The sequence below is a fragment of the Bombyx mori genome, chromosome 25, assembly GCF_030269925.1.
Source record: "Bombyx mori chromosome 25, ASM3026992v2".
Classification (NCBI taxonomy): Eukaryota; Metazoa; Arthropoda; class Insecta; order Lepidoptera; family Bombycidae; genus Bombyx; species Bombyx mori.
Window position 1 is genome coordinate 13,528,530 of NC_085131.1, and position 17,600 is coordinate 13,546,129.

A 17,600-nucleotide genomic window follows, 5' to 3' on the forward strand; every position below is an offset into this window, starting at 1 on the left:
TTCTGCGTAGCACGGCTCTTGCTAGGGCTAGTGTTGGCATCTAAGTCAGGTTGAGCCCCGTGAGCTCACCTAGTTGCCGCTGACGCTGGTATGGTACCTCAAGACCATAGGTAGGAAAAAAAGCACTACAAATGTATTATATTAATACACTATTCAAGAAAATGGCTATAACAAATAAAGGGAAACTACATCGAGAATGGGTTTATTTGGTTTAGAAACGAAAGCGAGGCTAGGCAGAAAGCTTGCCCCGAAGCCCTGTCTGTGTCTCAAAAAGAGGTCATAAAGACCAAACCGACCTAAAAAAACATTATACAAAAAAAACACTCAAAACATCGCAAGCATACCCCGCACGTCCCAAGATTTCTAATAAAAATCCGGCGACACTCATAATACCGCGAATCCACCGCGTATTATTCATGTAAACGAGGAAAAACGTTAAAGTTAGACGAGAAACAATAAAACTATCGGTTTTATAGCGGTTTTACGCCGAGGACAGGTGAAATTTTTCGGGCGGGCCACGTTTTATTGTGCGGAAAACAACAGGACGGGTTGATTACTTGTGTTTTGGGACGATTTTTCCGGGTGGGATATTTCTTTGCAACTCCATATTGTTTACTTTGGTAATGGTTTTCGTTTGGTTGGATATGGTTTGATTCATTTGTTTCCCAATCATCCTTATCATAATATATCCGCATAGAATTCGCATAGAGATCCAAGGATTCGTTGGTCTAGAAATATCTCTATTTTTACTGATAGCTATCTTTCTTATCTCTCAATAGTGGCATTTCTATCTCTATATAGATAGTGGCGATATCTATCTCTATTATTTGTAGATACAAGATTTGATGATAAGTTAGAAAAGCACGTTAAATAAGCTTGTACAGATGAGTAATGGAAAAGCTGGAAAAAAACAGAGCAAAGGTCACGTACCTATTTAACTTTTTTATATAAGCTATCATCGTGAAAATTCCTCTAGTCCAAAGTAAAATCAGCAATGTGAGTCTTCTAAGAAACAAAGCAAATTTTAGTGAAACTAGCATTAGCAATGGCATATCCATTCACAAAGAAACAATATTTGAACGTAATTCAATAGCAGTATAGAAATAAATTTTATGACCAAACCATCTTTATTTATCGATAAAGTTAGAGGGGTTTATTTGATAGCTTTAGGACATTTTATAAAGTTGTAAGCCGGAAATAATGGCAAGGACGAATCACAGCTTTAGTAAATACTGTAAATTTTGGTGTACGTGATTATAAAACTAACTTGGAGCGTTTAAAACGTGACTCAAGGACGTACAAGGGCCTGGATGAAATCGAAATTGATTGGCTTAACATTGAATTATTAAGCATTCGATATTCAACAAACAATTTAGGATTATCTATTGGATTATAGGCAATACGTACACAAAGTCTGCCTTCGTTAACAAAAGCAGTGATTAGAATATATTTTATTTTTATTGTGTAGACTAGTGAACAAGAACATGAAACTGAACAGAACTGGTGAACAAGAATGCGTTTCGGCTTGAAGGGTGAGGCAGCCGTTGTAACTATACTTACCTTACCTTAGAACTTACATCTCGAGGTGGGTGGCGCATTTACGCTGTAAATGTCTATAGACTCTGGTAACCACTTAACACCAAGTGAGCTGTGAGCTCGTCCACCCATGTAAGCAATGAAAAAACAAAAAACAAGGTCTATCTGGTGGTATGTGATTAACGGAACTTATAGAATACAAAACGGCTGCTTCACCTTTCAAATTGAAAGATGACTGATTCATGGCAAAAATATGTAGGACTGTGGATGAGCGCAGTGGCTCCAGGTAGTATGGATGAACTCTACCCAGGTGGCGGGCGGTGCGATGGTAAAAACCTTCACATGAGGGCTCACAAAACGCCCTTCCACCAGTATAAAGGAGAGTCTACACTTACCATCAGCACGCAGTGCAGCGCAACATTCAAGTGTTTTATTTAAGAATCAAGCCAATGCTATTTATAATCGGTGTAATTCTGTTACGAACTTCTAACTTATTTGAGCGCTTACCTGTCTTCGTTCCACTTAATAGGCAATCCTATTATTATTATTATCTATCTATTTATCTATCTATTTAATCTCTATAGTTTTATTGGCATAATTAAATAACCAGCTCTCAGCTTTACTGGTGGTAGGACCTCTTGTGAGTCCGCGCGGGTAAGTACCACCGCCCCGCCTATTTCTGCCGTGAAGCAGTAATGCGTTTCGGTTTGAAGGGTGGGGCAGCCGTTGTAACTATTCTTGAGACCTTAGAACTTATATCTCAAGGTGGGTGGCGCATTTACGTCGTAGATGTCTATGGGCTCCAGTAACCACTTAAAACCAGGTGGGCTGTGAGCTCGTCCACCCACCTAGCAATAAAAAAAAAAATCTCAATACAGAGAGTGTGATACGATTTAAATGTATTACATTAAAACGGTTTCTCTCTTTATCTCATTATCTTTCGATACAATTTATAGAATCACACTGGAGTAATTCGTTTAACAGGCGATGGCTGCCTCCCGATTCTAATCGGACCGGGACCGGAATGATTCGTATACGTGACCACACGCATTTGTTAAGAATTATACGGCGGTCTGTTTGAGATGAAAATGCAGCGTTTTCATACCGTTGTAACTATACCGTCAGCCGTTGTAACTATACTTGAGACCTTAGAACTTATATCTCAAGATGGGTGGCGCATTTACGTTGTGGATGTCTATGGGCTCCAGTAACCATTTAACACCAAGTGGGCTGTGAGCTCGTCCACCCATCTAATAACACATAACCTGCAATACATATTTATATTTTTTGAATAAAAAAATGAATTCCGTAATCATATAATGCGATCACTTCTTATACGTCGGTCAGTAGAAGTGTAGCCTGAACTTATCTGTCCTCGTAACTTTTATTTAACACCAGTTAATGTATGATTGAGAATATTAGTACTGTGCTTTAGGTGTGGACTGTCACTAAGTCTTTTCAAATTTAATATCACAAGATATAAAATTACATTGTTCAATATGTTCGCCACAGACAAACTAAAATCTCAGAGCAATTTTATTATTACACTAGCGGACCCGAGAGACGTTGCTCTATACTATAAATTCGAAAATTTCAAACTATTTATTATAAATATTGTTTTTTTAGTACATCGAATTGTGAATCTAAACTATCCAGGGCACCACCCAAACGCATACAAACTTCACTCAAATAGGCCCAGCCGTTTAGGACGAGTTCAGTGACATACACACGCACCGTGGAATTATATATATAAAGATTATTCGTGCTTAGTCACAAGTAAACGTAAAGAAATCTGGCCATTGCGGCCACTGAAAATGTGATAAAACACCTTCAAGACCTTTTTCTCCACCCCTTACTTACACTGTCCTCCCATGTAGGAACAAACAGACGTTTCCGTGTTTTATGGCTCTTTGTTGTATTATTATGTTCTTTACTTCAATTCTGGATACACCTTTATTTTAAAGGTTTTTAGTCTACTGTTTTGTTGTGGATTTTATAAACTTTACGATTTCATTTTCATTGTCAATGGCACTATTGTATCTCTCAAATCGTTTTCATCGGTGATCATTTTCGATAAAAAAAACTCCTTAAGCTCTTATACTCATCTAATGAAACGCAACGTTGACGCCACGATTATCGGCCCGTATGATTTCATTATCAAAAAAATTACTGATGCTATCTCGGATGTTAAAGTAATCCCGTTAATTACTCAAATCCTTTATTTATTGCGCATTACGAGTTCATTTATAAATATTTCGATCGGACTTTTATGTTTGTTGTTAAAAGTAACGGACCGATAAAATGTAATAAATAGGAGCGTGCCTTTACTTCATTATTTCGCTATTTTGCTATAATCTATACTAATATATAAATCTACAGTGGTTTTAATGGATGTTCCGTTATAGCTACTGAACCATGCAAATGATTGACTTGAAACTTGGTATCCATGTAGAAAATACATATACTCAATAGATAAGCTAATATTTATATGAGTGTCGGACTCCCTACACCAGTTGCGGGGGCGTTAATGATGAGAATGTTTGTGGGGATGAGAAATAATGTTAATTTTAAATGCCCAGCGAAGCGGACGGGTACAGCTAGTTACTTATGAGTCTATGCATTTTGAATACTAGAATGTTTATACTTTAGCACCAGACAGAATAAAGCAGCACATGCTCTACCTGGTTGTGAATAGTCATCGATGATCATGAGCATCAGAAATGAAGCACACCTAGCCTGAGGCCACGGATTACCCTCTTAGAACTCTTTATAAATAACGTGCAGAGGTATTCTGTTCTTTCTGGATTTGCCCCATACTCATTTCCTGAAAATAATATAATAGTGTTATAAATAATGAGACCAAGAAACTTTGAAACTACCGTAATTCAAGTTGGATTCGGTTATTTGGGAATGCGTGGGAAACCCTAATTTTAAAGGGAAATTGAAGATGTCCGTATTTTGTAACCGGTTGTTGGACCGTTGACGCTCGGATATAGGCCCAGAATTTAAATTGGAAATTACAAAAATTGCATAACCGAACTGAATTCTTTGTACGTCCGATTTGCAGATTTTTGTGTTTGTTTTCCATTGACAATAATATGAGCTTATGGGAGGGAAACAGGTTTTTTTTTCTCAGACATACCAGCATTATCTTATAAGAGCGTTATCTTATAAAATGTCTTGTCCTAACTATAATAATAGATTCGTTACCGCAAAAAGTAAACAGCTCTGGCAAGTACTTGAATTTTTGGCTTTACGTCCTTTTTTGTTATCAAAAAGCTTTCATAATTATGTTAAGTCTAAGCTTATATAACGAGGTTTGCGGAGTTGTCGCGGCTATGCTCATGGCATTGCTGATCTCCATGAGCGATGGTAACTACTCACCGTCATCTATCCCGTATGCTCGTTTGCTATAAATACTTAAACTTTTTACCAGACAAACAAGCAAAAAAACTAACTTTACAGCTTTTAATACAGCGAAAGACAAACGTACGTCTAGGATCGTGACTATATCGTGTGTCGTGAACGGTTAAGCTCAGTTATACGAGGAGCTTTTAGCTTAATGAGCTATGAACTTGATTGTTATGGCCTTAACGAGAAATGACGTCACGGATTAGTTGAAATGGAATGCTCCGTTGAAAGGATTCCAGGAAAGGATATTCATGTTTTTTTTTAATTATTCCGGATGTTAATGTTTATATTTTATTTTCTGAATATTGGTTATTTTAGTTTTGTTCAAAAGCCGACATACTACTGTGTTACAGCGATGTGAGCTGGAGACATGATGCTTTAATAGTGATTTAGATTTATACTATTGGTCGTAAGGAGTATTGTAAGCCTTACACTGGTAGATAAGACCCTACCTATTTCTGTCGCGAACCATTCATGTAATCCCATGTGATGGGTGAGACAGCCGTTATATAATACAATTGACATTTCAGACTCATGTTCCAAGTTGGGAAGCGGTATTCACACTATGATGTCCATAGACTCCTGTAACCACTATAGCCATGAGCCGTGAGCTTCATCCCCGATGAAATAAATGCAATTATGCTATAAACCAGGAAGATTTTAACAATTTATATTTCTCTTTTTCTTTCTTTCCTATTACCTTCTTGCAGGGATGTAGGGCTCGAATCAAATCCTTCCATTTACGTGGGTCTTGGACAGTCTGTTTTAACTCCTCCCACATCATGCCCAAGACGCCCAGTTCCTGCTCTACTGAGCGACGCCAAGTTGTTCTGGGACGGGACAAATTGTGAAAATTATATTATTATTAAAATTTGTTAAACTTGAAGATCAAAACGATTGATAAAGTTAGTTAAGTTTAATTTCATGCTGGAGAAAAAGATGACATCAAAGTTCGAGGACACCATACAGACCATTTACAACTTTCGGGGAGTGAAAAGATTATCCCCTCAATACCTTCAAAAACTTTAAGCGCATATCATCTGAAACTAAGATCTCTCAAATACTCTAATTTCTTCCAAAATCCGCAGAGAAATTAACACTAGACAATCGAGCTCTTAAAACCGATGATTAATCAAATCTATAATTATGTATCTATGATTTTTAAGATCATTACCAACCAACCGACAAAGTACCTATGTTCGTACACACCAGTCGTGTGTATATTAAAAACGCAAGTGAAAAGGCCTCCCTGTATTTGCGATAGTCTTTAAAACGAACGTTCTAATATCAAACTAAAACCACGAGAGCAACTAGCACGGCTAGTCAAAAACAAATACAGCAGAAATGAACCTGATATTGCAAAAAATCGTATGACCCGCGCTGATATTTTGCCTCGATAGCAAGCAATAAGTTGTCCCACCTCCGGCACATGAAGATAGATCTACGGAGTTATCTGGAAGCGATATACATGTATTTTCGTTAAAGTGATCGTACTGTAATCATGAGTTAGTGCTTGCAGTAAAACTTTAGTTATAATAGTGTGTAATATATATTAGGTATTTAAATTTTGCAATTTCAATTCACTCATCTTGACAGTACGAAAAACAAATAAAAATCACAGATTTTCCTTATTTGAATTTGGAATTATCTTCTTTAAAATTTAAACTTTTAATGATACCAAAACCAGCCAGATACAAATAGTATAGCCAAAGAGATTTTATTACAAGTTCATACATACTATAAAGATAAAAGACTTTTCCCCAACCTATTATATAAATAGGGTATGCTTAAAAAATAACTTTAAAATTACACATACCAAATTCGTTGCAGCATGGACTCCAATCGAAAATCGAACCATGGGTCTGGTATGGATCGTATGGTCGCTGACAACCTGATCAACTTTCACATATTATAAAATACTAGACGCCCGGTAGTCGAAATTCGACAATAATTAATTGAAATTATAAGTTTGTACACTATTATGATTCTATTTTCAAAGACTATTTATTATACTTCTATGATCACAAATTTCGCCAAGACTACACTATAGAAAAATATTATTAAAGACAAAACAGTATTTATTTCGCAATTTTCAATTTTCAACAATAGCAATTTTCGTAAAAAGGGATACAAAGTTTTTGTTTCACGTATTAATATATGGATACTAAAACTCCACAAGCAGTTTCGCTTGCGTGAACTACGCCTTAAATGGCGTAGGCGGAGCCCGAGCTCGGCAGTGCGATGAAAGGTAGTCTATATTCTTCCCCAAGGCTCAAATTATTTCCATTCAGAATATCATCAAAATCGGTTCAGTGGTATGGGCGTCAAAACATAATAATACTATGTATGGATCATTGCGCTCTCCTCTTTTTTGACACACGAGATTGAAGTTCTAAACATCTTTCTACTGCAGTAACAGCTATACCACCCTATACATTCAATAGTATATTACATATTTTTATTAACACCAAAATAGCTATATATTTTTTATAAAAAATTCAAAATACATCCTAAAATGTTTGTCCATTCGAGTCAATCATACAATGCACAATCCAAACCAAAGTAACGATTAGTTCTATTAATACATAATATCTGTATAGAGAATTAGGTCTCGTAAATCCAGTCCGAGGTCGTGTCTGTTACGCTTGGTTACCACTTGCGAAGGGTTAGGAATAGGACACGGAATTAGGGATAAGTCCATTGGCTTAAAACGGACCCATAATTTTTTGTATTCTCCAATGAGTGGACAGTTTTTTTTTCTTACGTCCTTCTGGCTGTGGAGTAATTATATAATCCCATGGATATTACAAAGAAGCTGCTTGCTTGCTGCAGAAGCAAGATGGGGGAACGCACCATGGGCTCACAATACGTCCTATCAACAGGAATTACCCAATAATAGAACCTTTTCATTCGTACAGCCCTAATAATAAATTTAATTAAATTGTAGAAATCTATGCAAATATCCAATTGTCATATGAAATCCTATAGTACTATTGTAGTTGGTAACGGCTACTTAGTATACGTATTATCAATTCTGCAGGTCACTGAATTCTTGCGAATAAAAACAATAGTCAATTCAAACTTCATTACGAATTCAACGGAATCACGTTTATTTTCTCAACAGATATACAACGCGAACATGTTATAATGAAATTCGCAATTTGAGCATCTAAATATTTGTGAAAGCTAAACAAATAAAACTTAAAAACTGTTTGCATTAAATTTATTTTATACAAGCAAAGCAGATTGACTCTGTGCTTTTAGTTCGCGTTAGCTTAAGAGATACCGGGAATATTTTGAAATATGAATCGACAAAGTAATTAATTATATACAAATGTAGTCAGAAGTATAATTATATAAGAGATAAGGTTAACGAGGACTAAGTACAGAACTCGGTTGGAAAACCACCCGAATACCCTGGCTAAAGCGTTGACAAAGGTTATTTACATCAAACGACTGAAACGCTATGATATACAGGGAGTTGGTGACAGATGGTGATAAATGAGGAGTCTTCTGGTGAGGAGCCTTTTCGACGCGATGGCACACGCAACGCATCTGCTCATAGTCCAGGACTGATTGCGGATCGGCACAAAAAAAGAAGTATAATTATTTGTCGTCGAGCTCATATTCCGCCTTCTATTCCTTTCGATTCCATATCCTATAAACGCCACAATAAAGCTGCTTTTCTGTCCTTCACATCGATATATGTCGCATCCGGACACGACAAATGAAACGAAACCGCGCCATCTAGTGGGTGTGAGCCGCAACTACTCGTCAAACCTCGGCTCAGTTCGGTGGCGTGCTTCGGCAGAGTCGAGATATCATCGCTCGAGTTGAATGGAGACACATTTGTGGCCTGACTTAGGAAGAGTCAAGACGTCTCGGAGCTGTCACTGTTTCGTGTTGCGCAAACTCTTTGCACGATTACCCTAACCCACTGAATTTCTCGCCGGATTTTCTCAGTAGGTCGCGTTTCCGATCAGGTGGCAGATTTTGCGAAGCACGACTCTTGCTAGGGTTTGTGTTAGCAACATCGTCAGGCTCGAGTCGCGCGAGCTCACCTACTAGCCCGGTGACGCTGTCACAGTCTCTTTAGACTTAGACTCTAGACTTAGTAATAAAAAAATACGTAGAATTTTGACTTGAAAATGCTTTCAAATGTCCAATAAATTTGTATTTTACACACAAACATACACGCAAAATATATATAATTTACATAAATCACATATCATTTTATATCACTATTACATAAAAAAAAAATCTTAATAGGGCTATTGCGTGAACCGTTTTCGTGTAGGTACTCTTAAAAATTTATTACAATCCTATGTCGCTTCCATAATCTCTAGTTCCGATAACTCAATACCGGGGGGTAAATGATTTTCATTTGACAACGAAAGCCATAGATTTCCGTGTAAATCCATTGTAGAATTATTATATTGTGAGTAATAAATACATATGTATATGTTTTGTGAGTGGAATTATTAGATCTATAGGTTCGAATTATAGTGTTTTGTATTCAAATAAATAGAAAAAAAAATTGTCCTAGTTGGTAAATGTTGGACTTTAGGCAGCCTATAACTGCCTATAAAGCCTGTAACTATACTGAGATCTTAGAACTTACATCTCAAGGTGAGTGGCGCATTTACGTTGTAGATGTCTATGGGCTCCAGTAACTACTTTACACCAGGTAGGCTGTGAGCTCGTCCACCCATCTAAGCAATAAAAAAAGCCACTCAAGTGTAGCGCTGACGTGCCAGTGAGTATCTGTGAGTAATCACCCTCAGGTGGATTGTTTGCCAGTCTACCTTCGAAGAATATCACCACGATAGGACTACATAAGGTTGAAACCTCATTTGTTTTGGAATACCAAGTATTCTATCCTCATTAGCCTTGCGATATAAATAGGGAGAGATAAGGAGGATACCTGTACAAACCCATTTGCGCTTACAACAAGCTTTAATATCGAAGCATATCTCGTTCAACTATAAGAATCGCTGTCAGTGACACGATTTACGGCCGTCTGGTGTAGTGGTGAGTGACATGGTCACTACACAAGGGGGTCGCGGGTTTGAATCCCGCCAAGGGAAGATATTTGTATGATAAATATAAATATATTTTCCAGGGTTATGGATGTATATTAAAATATATGTATGTGTATAATAAAAATCTTACGTTTTTATCCGTTATCTGGTACCTGTAACACAAGCTCTTTACGAACTTATCACGGGACCAATTAACGTGGCGTGAGATTCAATGGATGCATTCATCTGTTTTTAGCCCAAGTGTAACTAAATGCTGTTTCTTTTTCAGATATAACAGCAAACATTATGTAGGGTAAGTAAATAGTTCTCTGAAAATCTGTCACCCTCTACGCCGTGCTACCCACCTTGAGATATGAGTTTTTTTTTATTGCTAATATGAGTGGACGAGCTCACAGCCCACCTGATGTTAAGTGTTAACTGGAGCCCATAGACATCTACAACGTACATGCGCCTCCCACCTTGAGATATAAGTTCTAAGTTCTCAGTATAGTTACAACGGCTGCCCCGCCCTTCAAGCCGAAACGCATTACTGCTTCACGGCAGAAATAGACAGGGTGGTGGTACCTACCCGTGCGGACTCTCAAGAGTACCACCAGTAATTACGCAAATTATAATTTTGCAGGTTTGATTTTTATTACACGATCTTATTCCTTCACCGCGGAAGTCAATCGTGAACATTTGTTAAGTACGTATTTCATTAGAGAAATTGGAACCAGCCTGCGGGATTCGAACATCGGTGCATCGCTACATACGAATGCACCGGACGTCTTATCCTTTAGGCCACGACGACGAGTTCTAAGGTATATCTATATATCTTCGTCCACCCATCTAAGCAATAAAAAAAAGTTACAACGGCTGCCTCACCCTTCAAACCGAAACGCATTTCTGCTCCACGGCAGAAATAGGTGATGGTACCTACCCGTGCCAACTCACAAGAGGTCCTACCACCGGCACCTACTTTTCTATAATACAGCATATTGAGAAGCGACGTTATAGACATTATTATATACGCTACTCCTTCAATTTACAAGACAGAACGCTTTCAAATATACATTCTTTGTAATAACTCCTACTTCTGTAGTTTAATCTTGCATATATTGTTTCCTTTTTGTAGCTACCAGCGTTTCATATACTTTGTAGTTTTCTTCTATATAGTATATTTGTAGTTGATATTCGTCGACATTTGAACATTACATATGATTTCTTAATAAAAATATTTTTTTTTTAAATTTACCTTTTTTGACGTCTGGTAATTTGTTTTACTTGAGTTTTCTACTCTATTATTCAATAGATAAGTAAGAGTATTCCAGTGCCAAGCGTTTTCTCTGTAAAAATTAGGATATTTTTAATTTAAAATTATCGTAAAATAAGTGGAGCTAACTTGCTTTCTTTAGTGTATCTTTGGGTTTTGTCAAATCTTTAAAATGGTGGCACTTTTGTCCAGAAAATGTTGACAAACTGCAGTCCTGTGTAAACGGTTGACAAACAACAAATTTACTGAAATGTGTCTCTTATTTTGAGGAAAAATAGTATTAGGAGTCGATACCGACAGTTCATTGAATGAACTAATATAAATGAATAATCCGACAATTATGGACAAAGACATCAAGTTTTTTTTTCTCTTTTTTTTTTGTTTATTGCTTAGATGGGTGGACGAGCTCACAGCCCACTTGGTGTTAAGTGGTTACTGGAGCTCATAGACATCTACAACGTAAATGCGCCACTCACCTTGAGATATAAGTTCTAAGGTCTCAGTATAGGTAGTTACAACGGCTGCCCCACCCTTCAAACCGAAACGCATTACTGCTTCACGGCAGACATAGGTGGGGTGGTGGTACCTACCCATGCGGACTCACAAGAGGTCCTACCACCAGAGTAAGCACCAGTAAGTTAACTGCCGTAGTTTTATATTAACGTTTTAAGATCTGATTCCTTTGTTTAGAAACTGTTTTAAGAAAAAAAACGTCAAAAACTCTTTGAAATTTGGATAAAATAAATGACGTTCATAATATAAATTTATTATCAACTGCTTATAAAAGTAATGTGTGTGTCGTTTGCAATTTTGCTTTGTCCTTTATAAATTTCCTCGAGTAAATTAAAGAAAAGAAATGGATATCTCATTTTCATAATTAGAAGAGAAAAATATACAAAGATCAAACAAGGAAAAGTTAATTTTATCACGTTCTTTTAAATCTTTTTTTTTAGCCAAATAATTAATTAATTATGCTTAATTATTGCAATCACTTCTATACCGTTATTATTATATTCAGAAAACATAGTTGGATGATTGTAAAGTTCTAGCCATTTGGGTATTAACACCATATTAGTGACGGCACTATACCGATGTTCAACTATTAGTTAGGGACTCCTACGAACATTTCGCAATGAATCTTCCTATCCTTATTCCATTTTATATAGGGCCGTAACTGCATATTCTCTTATGACATTGCACAAGGACTTAGCATAAGTTTTTTTTTTTATTGCTTAGATGGATGGACGAGCTCACAGCCCACCTGATGTTAAGTGGTTACTGGAGCCCATAGACATCTACAACGTAAATGCGCCACCCACCTCGAGATATAAGTTCTACGGTCTCAGTATAGTTACAACGGCTGTCCCGCCCTTCGAACCGAAACGCATTACTGCTTCACGGCGGAAATAGGCGGGGTGGTGGTACCTACCTGTGCGGATTTCAAGAGGTCCTACCACCAGTGATTACGCAAATTATAATTTTGCAGGTTATGATTTTTATTACACGATGTCATTCCTTCACCGTAGAAGTCAATCGTGAACATTTGTTGAGTACGTACTTCATTAGAAAAATTAAACCAGTTTTAGAACCAGCTTGAATTTAACCGTCTTTGGATTATCCCACCGTAATAATATATCCCATACATCTTGCTATAGGGTAGGTATTACTTTTAGTTCAACCATTTATGGTTCTATGATTTGCATTTTACTAATTTTTTTATTACCCTTGTAGGCAGATGAGCCTACGGCCCACCTGATGGTGAGTGGTTACCGTCGCCTATGGGCTTAAGCAATGCCAGGGGTAGCACCAATCTGCTGCCTACTGCATAATACCCTCCACGAGCCTCGTTTGAAGAAGGACATGTTATAGCGCTCTGGAAACACCGTGGAGGGAAGCTCATTCTATAGCCAGATGGTACGTGGCAAAAAAGACCTCTGGAAACGCACTGTGGATGACCGCAGTGGCTCCAAGTAGTAAATTGACGTTTTTACCATCGCACCGCCCGCTCTGAAGAATTGCTCGAGATGATGGTATCATCTCGAACAATTCCTCAGAGCACTCCCCATGGAACATACCATACAAAATACAGAGGGGACCGAAATCCCTCCGCAGACCCAGAGGTTCCAAACGATGAATTTTAAGCATTTACACTAAAATTCACCTTTTCAGAATCGATTTACGTAATTTGTTCGTTTGAATTTTTGCCGGCGGAAGGGCAGAACTGGAGAATCAGTAGTAAGCGGTAGGCAGCGGCTTGGCTCTGCTCTTGGCATCACTGACGTCCATGAGCGACGATAACTACTTAACATCAGGTGGGCCTTATGCTTGTATGCCTGCTAGGACAATAAAAAAAAGATAACATATTCGAGGACTACTTCTCCCGCGATGCATTCTCCATTTTGAAGTAAGACTTTCTTCTTCTTCGTCGCTTTTTTCATTGCTGATGGTCATGTCCCTGAAACTTGACCGTGGCCTGTCTCGTGAGCTGTTTCCATCTCGTCCGGTCCTCAGCTTCTCGAATGGCGATTGCGACTGGCAGCCTAGTTAGGGTGGTCATTTGATCACACCAACGGCTTGGTAATCAGCCGCGGGGTCTCTTTCCTTCTACTTTGCCCGTCACAATCGCTTTGTCTACACAATCCAAGCTATCTGACTGTCGGCGGGCAATATGACCGAAATAGCTGAGGATCCTCTGGTAACAGATTGTTGAGAGCTTGACTTCGATGCGAAGCTGATCCAGGATAGATTTATTTGTCCCTTTGGCCGTCCACGGAATTCGGAGCATAAAGTAGGACAATGAAGAGAAAATGGAGGTTACAGCCTCATGGTTAATAGTAGGTAACCGGGACTTAAAGCGCTGTGTATGGACTCTGGCAATCCTCTAAAATTAAGCGTTAGGCTTGATGTTATAGAGTAAAAAACCTAAATTTTGTACCATACACCAACAATTGCTCCAAAGTTCCTTTGAAAGTTGCCTCTTTGTCGGACCAATTGAATTAAATAAATAAATACGCACTTAAAGCTCCGTTCATGAAAGCTGCCGAGAAATAGATGCATTAGCGTTTGACCTATTTTTGAATGACAAATAGCGCTTTGCTAAATGTTTAATTTTGTGATGGATAAACGAATGGAGCTTTTGAAAGCATTCTTCCGCATGTGGAATAGTCAAATAGATTTCTCGGTTTGTTTGTTTGTGGTAAAGTGTAACTTCCGTGCTCTCTATCTGAAACAAATATCGTAACTCAGTAACTTCTGAAAGTTTCCAGCGAAAGTTCTTATCTTTTTATCGTTTCTTATCTCTTAATTTTGAAGTATTAGTAAGCATTTTAATAAGTTAGAAGTAAAAAATACTTTACTGCTTACTTGATCTTAAGCGATCAACAATATCCACATGCATAATAATAAAGTGTCATCGGCCATTTTGAGAAATCACATTGATTATCCAATTTATTTGGACTATCTTTATCTCCCTCTGAAAAACTGAAACACGTGATTATTTCGCAAAACCAAATTTTCAGGAGCGTACCACCAATCAGTCCCAACACGTCAATATAACCAATGGTCTCGATAATTTTGAAAAGAAACAGTAGAGTGATTTAAATATTAAAACAACTTGAGGATTCTAGGAGAGAATAGTTTACCGGAATACTTGGAAAGCATTCAGTAAGACCGGAACTAAGGCGCAAGAGTACCGTGTCCTTTGAATAAATAACTAGAGACATTACCATAATTTAAAACCATTTAAACAAATAGAAGTAATTCAAAATTGACTCCATTGTGACGATTTTTTATGATTTGTCATAAGTAGTAGAAAATTCACATCACAACATCACTAGTAAATATTCAAGGTTAGAGTACTTACCTATGGATAAGATTGCTATAACGGTCACGCTTACCGTTTAAAATGACTTCTTCCAGACAACCTTGTACGGAGAGAACTGATTGTCAGACTTAACTGAGAGATAAAGGATTGTTGTTTGCAATGCTGTTGGTATTACGGAAATATGTCATACATACATTTATAAATTATAAATACAAATATATGAATAGTTAAACTTTGTGCAAAAGAATATAAAAGAAAGATCTTGCATCCCGTGGGTGAAGTTATTCGATAGATGTGTATACAAACATATCTCAAAGATAATAATTATAGTTAGCGAGATTCAAGAATCTAGCTACTGCCACAAATCAATGTAAGTTAAGTAATAAGTACTTAACACAAAAATTTTATAAAAAAAAAATTCTACCTCAACATGCACGATCCAATAACCACAGGTAATGGGCACAAACTCCACTAGTCCTTATTAGGTATTGCAGTATACCTAATAATTTTTTTTAATTTTAATGCAATATATTCTTCAATTTTTTTTTCTATAATACCTGAAAACTAGCATGCAAACACCTTATTTGATTATACAAAACAAACCGGCGACCATTGTGTATTCGGCTTAATGTTGTGGCGCGAAAATCAGCGGTTTTCTTTAATCACATGCTCAATTTACGATCATACGAATAATCGAAGAGTATGGATAAATTACTGGATAGACTAAATACAATTGAATTAATTTTGAATATTGTTAATGTGGACTCACTACTGGCACTGACGAATAAGAATTACAAAGCTTCCTATTAGAACCAACAACAATGTAAAAAGAGTAATCGATTCACCTTATCTCTTTAATTACTAACTACATTTAATATTCGCGAAAATATCAGCAGTGTTCTGCTTATCATTAATGACCAGAATCGCATATGGTATTAAGTTCTAAATAATAGCTGTCCAAGAGGAAAGCTACAACCAGCCTGGTGGAGTATTGGTCGCTTCTAGACTTGAATTCAGCCAAGTTACATTAATAAATAACACACGGCAATAAATTCCATTTTTTTTCCTACCTATGCTGATAGTCTTGAGAGACTATTTCAGCTTCGCCCTAACATGCAGGTGTGCTCACGGGGCTCAAACTGGAGTGTTGCTAACACTGGCCCTAACAAGAGCAGTGCTACGCAGAATCTACCACCGGATCGGAAACGCGACCCACTGAGAATATCCAACGAGAAACTCAGTGGGCTATGTCTGTGGGTTAATTCGCTGGTCGAGCCCTTCATCGCAAGCGACGGGTTCGACGGGGACGGTAACCGGGGCTTGTGGTACCTAAAAGCATCGTTAATGGATCGGGAGGATCCGTAATGACGTGTTTTGTGCGTAAATTCCACGTTGATTATAATTTGATTAGAAGCGTACCAAGAAGTCTTGCTATTGTGATTATATAAGTAACCAATCATCATTTAAAATTAAATAAAATAATATAGTAATTTATTTTACATAATTTATATTACATTTTTAAAATTGTTATCTTTTCATTCATAAAAACGGTATTGGTATAAATTAAAACATGTCTAAAAAAATTATATTACCTTCATAACCTTGATAAATAAATAAATCAAGGTAATATGTTGAATGTCGAGTGTATCTTCAAAACCGTCTTAATATTTTGAGCGCGTTCAAAACGCTATTTTCGAGGCCTCAACAATTCTCTCTAAACTTGCAAATTACCCGAGTTTCGTACTAATTTCAAATGTAAATTGCCAATTTGGCCAACACGACAATTTCCCTATAACACCTGTTATAGATAATTTCTTTTGATCAATATCCAATAGATTGGGAATCGAAGCGGCCTTATTCTGGAAGCGTATCGTAAAAAAATAACGAGACATAACTCGACTTGATGGTTGTAGAGGCGAAAGGAATATTTTTCTCGAAAAATTTCATAGATTATGGTGTTGTAAAATGTATTTTATGGATATTGAGAACGATGATTTGCATGTTTTAATTATTTTTATGAGGCTTACTGCGATTTAAAAAAAAAAAAAATACGAGACGGTGTTTTTGAAGCGTTCTTTCAGTCGCTTTTTATTGGCATTTAATCCTTGTAATAAAGTTGGCATCAACAAAATTAATCGAATAATACAAATGGAGATTATAATGTGCTTTGTTAATATTGTTACGCGCTGGGGTTCGGGATAAATAAAATTCTACCAAAGTACAACTTAAAACTGTATTCAACACTTTAAACATTTAAAACACTTCACAAACACCTCAAAATTCTCAATTCGCTTCTTCCGCTTCGCTTCAGGTGATCCGTTCGGTGTTTCGCTTCGAGTAGTTCCGATTACTGACAGACTGGGTGCTATCTCTGCAAAGCTTTTATAGTCGAGACGAAATCCCTAGAATCGTCGAGAACATTCCACCAAAGCCGAGTACTGTATTTCCACTACCTGACAATAGATGGCGTTGTACTTTTCAAGCGTTCTAGATGCTACTAGATCCTTCGATATTCGTTCGACTATTCTGCGGTAGA

General features: G+C 37.2%; 1 protein-coding gene across 1 annotated transcript in view; it reads left to right on the top strand.

Moving 5' to 3' along the window:
* Positions 1-17,600, top strand: part of LOC101743630 (hemicentin-1) — a 267,371-nt gene that overhangs the window by 72,896 nt on the left and 176,875 nt on the right. The window contains exon 3 of the mRNA XM_038020266.2: positions 10,258-10,281. The gene's annotated coding sequence lies outside the window, so the exon portion shown is untranslated. The remainder of the gene's footprint in view (positions 1-10,257; positions 10,282-17,600) is intronic.